Raw genomic sequence first — 15,126 nt, 5'->3', positions numbered from 1 at the left:
GCTTATGATAAAGAAATTAACTTAGGACATTAGGGAAGACTTCCCTAAGGAAATAACAGTCAAGAAATTTCTCCTTTATCTGGGCTCTAAAGTCTTGGTGGGGGAATAATGCAAATTAGTACCTCCATAAATCAAGGTCCAACTACGGAACCACAGTGCTGCTATGGTCATTCTATAGGCCTCAGTTTCTTTCCCCATCTACTTCCCACCACAGATACATTCCAAATCTTGCCACCATCCTCAAGCCCCTCTCCCACCCAATCTGCCTCATTCTGAGCCAATGCCTTGAGAAAACTAGGCTGCTACCAACAACTTCAACTGCACCAGCAACTACTCCCACCTACTCCGTGCTTTCTCAAAGAACGCATCTCCCTCCCGTCCAAGTTTAATCCTCCACCTATGCTCTAAGCCCATCACCCTCCTCTGGTCCTTTCCTTCATTATCAACCATCCCTTCTCTAGCAACTTGAATCTCTTTCAACTGACTCCTCATCAGCACACAAACCTGTTCAAGTCTAAACAAAACCTTCCTTGCACCCACAACTGACAACGTCTGCCTTTCTATTATTTCTCTACTCACTACTCCCATCATTTTCTCCTTCTGACCACACTCCCTTAAAACTACTCTCACCAATGACTTTCCTTTTTTTCTTTTTTAAGTGAGAGAGACAGACAGACAGGAAGGTAGAGAGCGATGAGAAGTATCAGTTCCTAGTTGCATCACCTTAGTTGTTCATGATTGCTTTCTCTTATGTGCCTTGATGGGGGGGGGGGGGTTTACAGCAGACGGAGTGACCCCTTGCTCAAGCCAGAGACCTTCGGTTCAAACCAGTGACCATGGGTTCATGTCTATAATCCCATGCTCAAGCCAGCAACCTTGGGGTTTCAAACCTAGGTCCTCAGCACCCCAGGCCGACGCTCTATCCACTGCACCATTGCCTGGTCAGGCTCACCAATGACTTTCTATGTAATTGCCAAACCCAAAAGACACATTTGCCAGTGGTTCTCCTCCTGGACCTCTACAACACAGCATATGGAGTTGCTGTCCATCCTTTTTTTCTTTTATTCTTTCAGCAATGACATGCCACCCTCTTTCCCATTCTGGTTCAGTCTCTGTCACATGCTTTCCTATATACCTCCCAACATTTGACCTCTGATATTCCTCAGGTTCTATCCTTGGCCCTCTTCTAAAATGTCTGTTCTCTTGTGCCTGACCGGTGGTGGCGCAGTGGATAAAGCGTCAACCTGGAAAGTTGAGGTCCTGGTTCGAAACCCTGGGCTCGCCCGGTTATGACACATATGGAAGTTGATACTTCCTGCTCCTCCCCTCCCACTTCTCTCTTTCTCTCTAAAATGAATATAACTAACCAACTAACTAACTAACTAAATAAATAAATAAAATGTCTGTTCTCTCAAAGTAGCTGCCCCAGGTCTTGGGTCTGTGGTTGAGACCACAATCTAGGTGCCAATGATGCCTAGATCCATCTCTCTAGTACAGAGTTCTCTTCTTAGGTTCACCTATGTATCTGTCCAACACAGGCACTTCAAATTCATTATGCCCAAACAAAATGTCAAGCAAATTTGCTCTTCCCTTGTACAGTCCCTACTAATAAATGACACCACCATCTAGCCTAGTTACCTGAAGGTGAAACATGAGAATAATCTTAGATGTCTCCTCCTAACTCATATGGCACCCTCGTGTTTCCTCCCAATTACCACTCTCTTGGTATTCTTCCAAAGAGAACCATTTATCACACTTCTGACATCACAGACTTCATTTTGCCAAAAATGATAGCAATTTTTAAACAAAATTTGGTGTTACAGTTTTTTACCACACTTAGATATTCAGTGCCAGTTTTCTTTAAAGAAGCTATCACCTCCTTTCTTTTGTTTATTACAAAAAAAGTATAAATTTAATTTTTACTGTCACATGAACTTAATGCTTTGTGTTAAATGCTTTCCCCTTTGAGGTACATAATTACATTTTCTTTCTATTTAAAAAAAAAAATTCCCATTAATGAGAAAGAGAGAGAGAGAGAGAGAAGCATTAACTCATTGTTCCACTTAGTTCTGTTTAGTTGTGCACTCATTGATTACTTCTCATTTATGCCCTGACCAGGGATGGAACTAGAGACCTTGGAGCACCAAGATGACATTTTATCCACTGAGTAACCCAGCCATGGCCAAATAATTGCAATTTCTTTCTTTCTTTCTTTCTTTTTCTTTCTTTCTTTCTTTCTTTCTTTCTTTTTTTTTTTTTTTACAGAGACAGAGTCAGAGAGAGGGATAGATAGGGACAGACAGGAATGAAGAGAGATGAGAAGCATCAATCATCAGTTTTTCAATGCAACACCTTAGTTGTTCACTGATTGCTTTCTCATATGTGCCCTGACCGTGGGGCTATAGCAGACTGAGTGGCCCCCGTGCTCAAGCCTGCGACCTTGGGTCCAAGCTGGTGAGCCTTGCTCAAACCAGATGAGCCTGTGCTCAAGCTGGCGACCTCGGGGTCTTGACCCTGGGTCCTCCACATCCCAATCCGACACTCCATCCACTGTGCCACCGCCTGGTCAGGCGCAATTTTTAAACTCTTTAGTCTGAGTCACTGTGAAGAACTCTCCAAAACCAGTGACATATCTAAATTTGGCACACCAGAATAAAACTGTAGAGCTGAGTCCTACCTACGGGGTTTTGTGTAATTGTAAATGCTACTTGCTAAGATTTTAAAATGTTATAGTAGGACACACAATTTCTTTAGCTAATGTTTTTTAAAGAAATATTTGGTTTAGCCTGACCAGATGTGGCACTGTGAATAAAGCACTGACCTGAGACACTGAGGACCCAGGCACGAAATCACAGCTTGAGAACAGGGTCGCCAGCTTGTGTGTGGGATCATCAACACGATCCCATGGTCGCTGGCTTGAACCCAAAGGTTGCTGGCTTGAAGGCTAAGGTCACTGGCTTCAGCAAGGGGTCACTGGCTCGGCTGGAGCCACCCCCCCACCCCCCCAATTAAGGCATGTATGAGAAGCAATCAATGAACAACTAAAGTGATGCAATGACAACTGCAGGTTGATGCTTCTCATCTCTCTCCCTGTAAAAAAACCACAAAGTTCTAAAAATTGATATACACCTGTAGTGGTTTCTAAAGTCAAAACTGATGGGGATCCAAGTCCTTTTAATAACTATCTGTGAGACCACAGGCAAATTCATCTCTCTGAGCTTCCATTTCTTTATCTGTAAAATGAGAGGAAAGGGTCTATTTATCAGGGCTGACAAGAGAATTACATGACAACTATTGTCAGTGGTACATGTACTTAAAAACTCTAAGTATTTCCTCCACCCTCCTGCATTCCACAATTATATAATTACTGGATAGAGTTTAAATCATTATAACAGTTTATACATTTTTTAAAAATTGATTGATTTTACAGAGAGAAGAAGGGGGGTGGACGAGAAGTAGTTGCTTCATTCTAGCTGCTCATTGGTTGCTTGTCATATATGCTCTGACTAGGCAAACCCAGGGATTTGAACCAGTGACCTGTGCGTTTGAGATTGGCACTCTATCCACTGGGCTACCACAGGCCAGGCTATACAGCATCTCTTTGCGTCATGTAAAGCAGAATGAGATTCAAATGTATTATTGAGCTAGGAACTAAGATTAAGATTGATCAATTAAAGTCATAGGAAATCAACCAGACATTATCAGAAGGTGGTAAACAAAAATAAAAACGGAAATGGAAACAATGCTAAATACTGAAGGAGCCACTTTAATTATTTTTATCACCTCATACAGCAAGTCTGCATCGGTAATTTCCAAATCAAAAAGTGTAGTCCAACATGCTTCCAAATTCATTATCTTTCTCATCTGGAAAAGGTACACATTAGGCTGCCTTTTTAAAAAACTGTCAAAGAGGCAACTCCTAATCTACTACAGTGAAAAGTCAGCCAACAATGATCAATCTAGAAATGAGGTATAAATATTATCACTTAGAAGTACATAGGAAATACTGTAGTCTGGAGAGTGGAACAAGGAGCAGCAAAATTTATTTTTTGTGATAAGCCTCATAATATTATTAGAAGTTTAAATCTATGTGCACTTATAAAGCAAATATATTCTTTTATGGAAAATTTAAAGATTATAGAAAACAATTACAATAATAAGAAAAAATAAATAATTTTCTAATACCCCAATGTAAGGATTTTTTATATCACAAAACTTCCAACAAGAAAGGAGCCTAAAATCTCATTTGAACAAATCTGAGGAGCAGAAAGGGGACAAGCCTATGGCCAGCAGCCTGCCCACCTTTGCTCTCAGACCATGCTAGAACACCTTGTTCCCAGGCTAGCTGTATGAAAATCACTCAAGCAGTTTCAATTAGAGAAAGAAAGTACCCAGATTCAGTAGATCTGGGGTCAAGAAAAGTATACTTTTTTTCTTTTTTAGTGAAAGGAGGGGAGGCAGAGTCAACCTCCTGCATGCACCCTGACCAGGATCCACCCAGCAATCCACTAGGGGGTGATGTTCTGCTCAACTGGGGCCCTTGCTCCATTGCAACTGGAACCATTTTTAGTGCCTGAGGCAGAGGCCATGGAGCAATCCTCAGTGCCCAGGGCCAACTGACTCTAATCGAGGCATGGCTGCAGGAGGGGAGGAGAAGACAGAGAAAGAGAAAGAGAGAGAGAGAGAGAGAGAAGCGAGAGGGGGAAGGGGTAGAGAAGCAGCTGAGTGCTTCTCCTGTGTGCCCTGATCGGGAATCGAACTCAGGACTTCCACACTCTGGGCCAACGCTCTACCACTGAGCAACTGGCCAGGGCCAGAAAAAGTATACTTTTAAAACAGTCTCAAGTATAGGAATGACTGTCCTGGAGAAAAAGTTCAACCCACAGAAAATACCTCCGTAAATCACACACAGACTGCTCTGGGAATACTCCTGTTTAGATAGAAACTGCAATTCTTTTGTTCATTCACTGACTTGTTCAAAGATTTTTCATCTCGGCCCTGGCCAGTTGGCTCAGCGGTGGAGCGTCGGCCTGGCGTGCGGGGGACCTGGGTTCGATTCCCGGCCAGGGGACATAGGAGAAGCGCCCATTTGCTTCTCCACACCCCCCTCCTCCTTACTCTCTGTCTCTCTCTTCCCCTCCCGCAGCCAAGGCTCCATTAGAGCAAAAAGATGGCCCGGGCGCTGGGGATGGCTCCTTGGCCTCTGCCCCAGGCGCTAGAGTGGCTCTGGTTGTGACGGGGCGACGCCCCGGAGGGGCAGAGCGTTGCCCCTGGTGGGCATGCTGGGTGGATCCCCGTCGGGCGCATGCGGGAGTCTGACTGTCTCTCCCCGTTTCCAGCTTCAGAAAAATACAAAAAAAAAAAAATTTTTTTTTCATCTCTTAAGAAGACAACTGCATAATCTAATCATTCATTAAAAATTATTAAGCACCTCTGCAGAGCCAGTGTCAAAGTAAAAACACCATCCTGGAACATTTCTTTTAAACAATGTTACAGTGTAATGAAGATGAGCTATTAAACAATTCAATGAACGCTGATAGCACTCTGACAGGGAATAGATAGGGCATGAAGCAAGACCACCTTCCTTAAGCTAGTGCAGGAAAGATATCCCAGAAAAGCGGTGTTTTAATTTAAAAGATCTATTTTTTAAACTTATTTATTTTAGAGAGAGGAGAGAGCGAGAGAGAGAGAGGTAGAGGAGAGGAGTGGGAAGCATCATCAATTCATAGTTGCTTCCTGTATGTGCCTTGACAGGGCAAGCCCAGGGTTTCAAACCGGTGACCTCAGCATTCCAGGTGAATGCTTTATCCACTGCGCCACCACAGGTGAGGCTATTTCAAAAGATTTAAATAAAGCCTATAAGTGTTTGTAGCATTCTGGGCCTTGAAAATGCAAAGAAAAGGCCTTCATTTCATCTTTTACATTCTTGGTCAGATTCTCCTTTTAAACTAGTATCAGTCAACAGGTTTGTGGACAGACATAGTACTTGACTCTATGACAAATACAAATAATTAAAGGCAAGACCTAGCCTAGTCCTCTAAGAGCTCACTGGCAAAAATGTATGCCACTCACTTGCCTCTGCTTAAGTTAACTGAAAAGGATGGCCACAGGGTAAGTCATCTTGAAGTTAGAGCCCACTTGCTGGAGAGATATTTTCCATGTTTTCACAGGGGTAGCCTATCACTATGGACTGCAGACTTTTCTGCCATGAAGCCATCTGAATCCTTTAACACTGCTTACACACAGTATTCTAAGACAACCTTAAGTATTTTGCGCAAGAGCTCCAACCCATCAAGACTACGAATTCAGTAATTAGTCTGCATTTCCATGTCATTTAAGTCACTAAAACAAATGACCAACCTGTAAGTATTTATGGCACACCTACTATGCTCTAAGGCAGGGGTCCCCAAACTATGGCCCGCGGGCCACATGCGGCCCCCTGAGGCCATTTATCCGGCCCCTGCCGCACTTCTGGAAGGGGCACCTCTTTCATTGGTGGTCAGTGAGAGGAGCATAGTTCCCATTTAAATACTGGTCAGTTTGTTGGTTTAAATTTACTTGTTCTTTATTTTAAATATTGTATTTGTTCCCGTTTTGTTTTTTTTTTACTTTAAAATAAGATATGTGCAGTGTGCATAGGGATTTGTTCATAGTTTTTTTATAGTCCGGCCCTCCAATGATCTGAGGGACAGTGAACTGGCCCCCTTTGTAAAAAGTTGGGGACCCCTGCTCTAAGGATTATGGGAGATTAGGAGTTGCCTCTTTCAGAGTTTTGAAAAAGAGCAGTTTAACTTGCACCACTTGCAAACAAGTATGTAGCACCAAAGGAGTATCAAATATAAAATCAAAGTAGTATCTGCAAGGAACTCACTTCACAAGCAGGAGGAGAGAAAACAAAATGAATAGTTACAAAGAATCTGGGGAACTATGAGGACATTTGCCTTCAAGAGTAGAAAGCTACTGGTTGCTTTACCTAATCCTTTTTCTTTTTTATTTTTCTGAAGTGAGAAGAGTGGGGAGGCAGACAGACAGACTCCTGCATGCACTCAACCAGGAACCACCCAGCATGCCCACTAGGAGGCGATGCTTGGCCCATCTGGGGTGTCGCCCCAGCCAACTTTGCTCCAATGGAGCCTTGGCTGTGGGAGAGGAAGAGAGAAATAGAGAGAAAAGAGAGGGGGAAGGATGGAGAACAGATGGGTGCTTCTCCTGTGTGCCCTGACTGGGAATTGAACCCAGGACTTCCACATGCCCAGCCGACGCTCAATCGCTGAGCCAACCGGCCAGAACAGCTTTACCTAATCCTTAAAATGAGATTGTAAATGTCTGTTTCAATTATTTTCTCCAGCAGTCCCTGTTAATTTTTTTGGATATCAGTTACACACATTACTTCCAAAATCTACAGCAAAAACCCTAAGTTTAGCTCCAGAATTTCTGACACAAATTTCCAGCTGCAGCCTGGACATTGATAAAAAATATAAACTACAAAAGTTATGATCAGAGATGAGGAAAGATAAAAGAAGGGCTTTAGGATAGTTTAGGGCTCTTATTCATGAAATCACAGATGCCCTCTGCCCAGCACCTTTTGTAGAAGGAAACACAGGTCACAAGTGCACCTATCAGTAGAATTGCAATTGCCACACCATTTCATAGTGTTATGGAAAAAGTGCCCACAGCTGAGATGTAATCCTGTGGGGAACACTGTCTCCGTGTAAATAGCAATGCAATGTATCCTTGAACTGTCATCAAGCTGTACAGTTCTTACAGGAAAAAGAATAAAATTACTATTCTGAGCAATAATGAAGAGAAAACCTACAGCATACAGCAGTGGCAACTACTGATCTTTTTTTCAGCTATTTCCTTAATGTATCACCTTCCTAGAATATTTACAGTATCTTCCTCGTTGGCATCAGAATAGATAAGCTCGCCAATGGTGATGAATTACTACCACTACTACTTTTCTAAACCTGTTACAATGAAGATGCAATTTTTCTTTCACTGGGGTTATTGAGTATTCATGAATCAAGAGGACTAAATGTAAGTAAACTTTGTTTTAAGATTTTATTTATTGATTTTACAGAGAGAGAAGAGAAGGGGGGGGAGCAAGAAGAGAAGTATCAACTCATAGTTGCTTCACTTTAATTGTTCATTGCTTGCTTGTTGTATGTGCCTTGACCAGGCAAGTCCAGGGCCTTGAACCGGTAACCTCAGTGTGGAGTGGTCAGCAATGGGGGAAGGTCATGTGAGGAACCCAGACCTGAGAACTTTGTCTAGAACCGCCCACACTCATGCATGCCAAAAGAAACTTCCCAAGAGTCCCTTGGAAAAGAGCGACTGTCTGTCAACCACTGAGATTTCGCCACATCATATTAGCTCGACCACCCTAGAAGACCCCTTTAAATTTGCCCCAGCGGTCTCTCCATGCGATTTTCCTGACCTCCATCTCCCGGGCCAGTGAATCTCGTCCGAGAAGCGCTGTATTCAATAAAGCTTTTGCTTATCTACACTTGGTGGCTACGCCCCTTCCTTCTTCCTCAGTGGGGAAAAATACCTTAACACTCAGTGTTCCAGGTTGACCCTCTAGCCACTGTACCACCACAGGCCAGGCTCTTCACTGGGCAGCAGAAGAGCTTATTCTTTTCTAAGATTTTTATTTATTGATTTGAGAGAGAGAGAGAAAGGGAGGGAGGAGCAGTAGGCATCAACTCATAGTAGTTGCTTCTCATATGTGCCTTGACCAGGCAAGCCTGGGGTTTTGAACCAGCGACCTCAGCATTCCAGGTCAACACATTCTCCACTGTGCCACCACAGAACTGTTAAATGGAGAATAAAATAAGTGAATATATTTACTGCTGAGAACTCAAGTTCACATACCGTAATGAAAAGAAGGGAAGGGGAAGAAAGACAGCAATATCTGGAGAGTGCAAAGGAATAGTAAGGGTCATAAATACTCCTGCCAGTCTGCACCCTTCTGCTTCACTCACTCACACATATACATACATACATACATACATACATACACACACACACACACACAGTTTGGATATTATTAAAAATAAGATGGTGCTAAGAGATATATAATATTTTGACTTTTCATCATTTAAAAAATCTAGTAATTCAGGGTGGTAAACCCACAATGCAATATACAGATGATGTATTATAGAACTGTACACCTGGCACTCATATAATTTTAGTAACCAATGTCACCCCAATAAATTCAATAAAAATTTTTTTTTAATCTAGCAATTCATAACTTGAATGCTCTGACAAAGTCCAAAAGCCATTATTTAACCAAAGTTTGTTTTAAAAAAATCCTTTTGGGTTTCTGGTCAAGATGGCGATGTAGATAAATACGGTACTCGGAACTTCCCACAACCACATCAAAATTACAACTAAACTACACAATAACCATGTGGGGAAAACAGTTGCGTTACATTTGCTTGCTGGTTTCTTCCTTGCAAGCATTTTGCACAATTAGTATGTGAGCATGTGGCAGAAAGCCATGTGCGAGTCCCTATGAAAAGCTATGGGTGCTTTCCCTCAGTGGTAATTCTCCCAGATTGCTTTCCAGCTACTGCAAGGCGCGGTTCCCTGATTCCTTCAGCAACCCCGTCTTCCTGATCCCTTGCCCTCCACTGCAAAAAGTGGTTTTCCTTTGTTTATTCTCTTGTCTGTCTCTGCAAGCCTCTAATAAATGGGTAACAGCCTGACGCTTTCGGGCTCCGCAGTTCCTCTACCATCTGCCCAAATTCAATGCAAACCTACCTGGCCTCAACCAGCAGCATTACAAACCATCATTCAGAATTGCCTGGAATCTACCTGAACGCAAGTCCTACAACTAGCTACATCCAGACTGGTAGGAGCGGAGGAGAAGCAGAACCGACTGGCCTCACACCCACCTGTGGCAGATAAAAATCAAGAGGGAAACCTTAGCTGCAGAGGTCCCCGCTGAGGAGTAAAGGGTCAAAGCCCCACACCCCCTCCAAAGTTTCAGTGCCAAGAAGAGAAGTCCTCATAACTTCTAGCTGTAAAAGCCAGTGCGGATTGTTGCTAAGTGAAATGGAAACTGCAGTAGCCCCAACCAGCTCTTCTTTTCTCTTTTTTAGCGAGAAAGATTGAAAAAGAGAAAGAAATGGACAGATAGGGATAGACAGACAGTAAGGTAGAGAGATGAGAAGCAGCAACTGGTTGTTACAGCACCTTAGTTGTTCATTGACTGTTTTCTCATTCATGCCTTGACTAGGGGGCTCCAGCAGAGACAGTGACCTCTTGCTCAAGCCAGCAACCACAAGGTCATGTCTATGATCCCATGCTCAAGCTGCGGCCCCATGCTTAAGTCAAGCCTGATGAGCCTGCACTCAAGCCAGCGACCTCAGGGTTTCAAACCTGGGTCCTCGGCATCCGAGGTCAATGCTCTATCCACTGTGCCACCACCTGGTCAGGCCAAGCAGCTCTTCTTAAAGAGCCCTCACAGAGACTTCCTTAGACTCACTCCCTCTAAACTCCTGCGCTGGGTACCAGAAGGGAGAAGAGGGAGATCAAGAAATTGAAAACCTACTTGAAAAAATAATGACCGAAATCTTCCCTAACCTGGTGAAGGAAACAGACATACAAGTCCAAGTGCAGAGAGTCCCAAACAAGAAGAACCCTGAGAGGCCCACACCAAGATACATCATGATTAAAATACCAAGGCAAAAGACAAAGAGAATCTTAAAAGCAGCAAGAGAAAAGTTACAGGGGATCCTCAGGTTACAACAGCCAACATATAACCTTTTGAGTTTACAACGCTCACGCCCATAAAAACTTTAAAAAATTGAGATATGTTTTGGCTTACGCTGTTAGCATTGTATTTACAGACTACAGGGGCAAACTAGTTTGGTTGTGCACAGCAGAAGAACATGCAATAATATTTTTTCTGCGACTTAGTTGTGTTTTTATTTTCTAGATTACTATTTTACAACTGTGTTAGGATAGGTAAGTGACTTAGGCTAGGCTGTGTTTTGACTTACACCAAAATTCGAATTACATCACTATTGTAGGAACAGAACTGTTTCATAATCTGAGGACCCCCTGTAGTTACCTACAAGGAAGCTCCCATAGGATTGTCAGATGATTTCTCAACAGAAACTTTGCAGGCCAAAAGGGACTGGCATGAAATGGTCCAAGTGATGAAATGCAAGGACCTATAACCAAATTACTCTACCCAGCAAAGCCATTACTTAGAATCAAAGGACAGGTAAAGAGCCTCCCAGATAAGAAAAAGCTAAAGGAGTTCATCACCACCAAACCAGTATTAACATGAAATGTTAAAGCATCTTAAAGAAGTTTAATAAGCCTGACCAGGCGATGGCGCAGTGGCTAGAGCGTCAGACTGGGACACAGAGGACCCAGGTTTGAGACCCCAAGGTCGCCAGCTTGAGCACAGGTTCATCTGGTTTGAGCAAAGCTCACCAGCTTGAGCCCAAGGTCACTGGCTTGAGCAAGGGGTTACTCAGTCTGCTGTAGCCCCATGGTCAAGGCACATATAAGAAAGCAATCAATGAACAACTAAGGTGTCGCAACAAAAAACTAATGATTGATGCTTCTCATCTCTCTCCGTTCCTGTCTGTCTGTCCCTATCTATCCCTCTCTCTGACTCTCTGTCTCTGTAAAAAATAAATAAATAAATAATTTTTTTTACATTGGTGTGGCGTTACTACAGTTAAATAATACTTAAGATGGGCTCAGTATAGTAGACCCCCTACAAAGTGGTTTGGCTTTCTCAGTTACCTGCAACCAACTACAGTCTGAAAATATTAAATGGAAAATTCCTGAAATAAAAAATTCATAAGTTTAAAAGAAAAAAAGGAACAAGTGTTGTAAAGTACCCATACCTTACTTCTGCGAGTTCACGTAGAGACACCAAGTCCAAATGAATTTTAAGGAGTTTTTATTAAAGGAGGAGGTTTATTTAATTTGCCAGCCGCATATGACTAACACGGGGCACAGCCCCATTAGTAAGCTTATAACATTTGTCTATAGGATTTATAAAAACATTTCTAAATATCAAAACTTATAAGGTAACACAATAGATATTCCTAAATTTTCTAGTGTTCATTTGCCATTTCTTTGTTTAGATATATATACATTAACTATACATTTTCAGGAGGGTAGGGGTGGTTTCCATGGCGCCAGGAGATTAATGCCTGCGAATGGCTCATTAAATAGGAAAAGGTTTTCTTCATTTCTGTCTTCCTGCACCTGGTTAGCTAGTTACCTGCTTCCTTACAGGTGTGGGGGAAGGGAGGGAATCTAAATCTCCTTCCCCTCTTTATTTACAACACAATGCTATCAGCCATCCTGAGTTGGTGTAAATCACACAAGCATAAAAATCATTTTTACAAAATCTCTCTGTATGCCTAGCCCAAATTAATAAAATGCCCTTTAAGCTTCCTAGTAGAAGGGAGTTTCCTGCACAGTATGTTTCTGCAGGCCAGGAAACTTTCATATTTCTTCTCCCTCACCCCCCAAAGGAAGGACGAGACAAGAAAACCTGACCTTTCCTCCTAAAATATCAATATTAATTTCGCAGCTTTTTGGTACCTTACTACACAAGATATGCATGCTTTTTTAAAAAAAACTTTGCCTCCCTCTCTGTTTCACAAGTTCCACTAAGGCCGAGATTGTGTCTTGCTCACTCTGTCATACCTAGCATAGTAGCTTGCACCTGATAGAAGTGAAATATATTTTTCCTGAATGTAATTCAACTCTGTCAAGTGTAGTCTGCAAGTCACTGGTATCACTTTTATATCTTTCAAAACCTCACTCTGCATAGCACTGATCACATGGCTGGCTTATAGGAGATACTCAACAAATAAAAGCTAACCAGATCATTTTTACCCAAATGCCAGTCAGAGTGGAAATGCTTTCAACTGCCTCCTAAGGCATAACTACCTAAAGGTATATTAGGCATGGCAAAGTATGTCCAAAACTGAGGACAGTATTTCTGTTCTCAAATCTGTTCCTCTTCTTCCTGTTAAGGAGTCCAGCCACTATCTGAGTCATTCAGACCTAGAATCCTTCAGTTCTAATTGATCTCTCTTGCCAACCTGCGAACATGTTTTAAAAGCATGGTCTTTTAAACCTTCTATAGTCTCTCTCACATCAGTCCTCACCAATCCCAATGCCCCTTACCAAGGACTCATCAAAATTGCTACAGCCTCCTTGCCAGCCTCCATTCCTTTAAAATCTACCCTTGTAGAGATTTCAACATGCCTCAAACAATTCTAGTCCTGTCACACTATCTTGGCTGACACCTTTCAACCACCTCACCCCATGGCCTGCAGAATAAAATTCAAATATTTAACCAATTCCTTCACAATCAGCCCTTAACATACTTCTCCAGTCTCACATCCTTCTACCAAGAACACTGATCTCTTCCCACTACCATCTCTCCCCGTGTCCAACGAGGCCTATTTCCCAAAGCCCAGCTCAAACTTGCTGTAAAGGCCTTCCCTAACCACCCAAAACATGCTCTCTACCACTTCCTTAAAAAATCTCTTCCTGTTCTGAATTTTCAAAATAACCTAAGCATTTATCAATGTCTACCATATAACAGTTTCTTTTTAAATTTTTTTAATTAATTTTAATTTATTGTGTTTACATGGTTTCAAGTGTCCCACTGAATATAAAACCCTCTTGGCCTGACCTGTGGTGGCGCAGTGGATAAAGCGTCGACCTGGAAATGCTGAGGTCGCCGGTTTGAAACCCTGGGCTTGCCTGGTCAAGGCACATATGGGAGTTGATGCTTCCAGCTCCTCCCCCCTTCTCTCTCTGTCTCTCTCTCCTCTCTCTCTAAAATGAATAAATAAAATAAAAAAATAATAATAAACCCTCTTGATATAACAGTTTCTTATGTGCATACTTTTCATCTCCCCTCCAAGACTGCAGAGTTCTCTGTGACTAGGCTCTAGGTCTGGCTATTCTTTTATATAGACCCACTATGCCTCCTTCCACCCCCACTCTATGCTCACCCCATCCTCTACCCAACAGTGCCTTACTAGGTACAGTTAAATAAACACCTAGTTCCTTGGCCTACGTAGATTCAACAAGAGATATTGAGGACATAGTAATTTCTCATTTTGTGGGCATGACTGGAAATCAAGTTATCTCAACTACCTCAACTCACTTTGCTATCGAATGAACCCTGCATATATTAGCATGGCTCTGCAGCTTTACTCTGACACATCAACATTCACCGCAGTGAATGGATAAACTTCCTTTGGAAAAAAATCCTCAAAAAGGCTAACAGCTACTGCTTGTGACAGAAGTGAAAGAAAGGGAAGGTAGAGAAAAGAAAGGAGTGGTACAGAAAGGGACAGTGCTTGAGAAGTCTCCACTATATGCAATGGCCTGGGTCATCTGTTGAAAGAATAAAATAATAAGTGAAGAGATAAATTTCAAAACTGGAAAGAGAACAAAGTTTCTTCCTTCCCTATTTCTATCACTCTATACTGATTAAGCATTATTCTCAAACAGAGCTGTCCAACAGCAGCACTTTCTAGAATGATACAAGTGCTCTATTAATCTGGGCTGTCTACTAGTATGGGGAGCCGGATGGCTACTGAGCACTTGGAATGGGGCTGGTGATTAACAACTGCATTTTTTGTTTTATTTATTTGTTTGTTTTCTTTTTTCTTTTTTAGACAGAAACAGAGAGAGAGACAGATAGGAAGGGAGATGAGAAGTATCAATTTTTCATTGCGGCACCTTAGCTGTTCATTGATCGCGATCTCATATGTGCCTTGGGGGGGGGCACTACAGCAGAGCGAGTGACCCCTTGCTCAAGCCAGCAACCCTGGGCTCAAGCTGGTGAGCCTTGCTCAAACCAAATGAGCCTGCACTCAAGCCAGCTCAAGGTTTTGAACCTGGGTCCTCTGCATCCTAGTCCGCATCCTGTTCCGCTGCTCCATCCACTGTGCCACTACCTGGTCAGTCTAGTTTTATTTATTTTTAATTAAATTTGTGGCCAATGACTACTGTGTTGGCCAGTGATTAACCAGAATATGGAATATCTTCACCTTATTCAGTTGTTATCAAAAATGATTTTTTTAAATTCTTCTTTTCTAAGTGAGAGGAGGTAGGGAG

At 42.4% G+C, this 15,126-nt stretch overlaps 1 protein-coding gene across 2 annotated transcripts in view; it reads right to left on the bottom strand.

Moving 5' to 3' along the window:
* ANKFY1 (ankyrin repeat and FYVE domain containing 1) overlaps positions 1 to 15,126 on the bottom strand; it is a 76,328-nt gene that overhangs the window by 55,296 nt on the left and 5,906 nt on the right. The window lies entirely within an intron of this gene.

The sequence above is a fragment of the Saccopteryx bilineata genome, chromosome 2 (assembly GCF_036850765.1).
Source record: "Saccopteryx bilineata isolate mSacBil1 chromosome 2, mSacBil1_pri_phased_curated, whole genome shotgun sequence".
Taxonomy (NCBI): domain Eukaryota; kingdom Metazoa; phylum Chordata; class Mammalia; order Chiroptera; family Emballonuridae; genus Saccopteryx; species Saccopteryx bilineata.
Note: the sequence above shows the minus strand (reverse complement) of the source record. Positions and strands in the feature narration are given on the sequence as shown.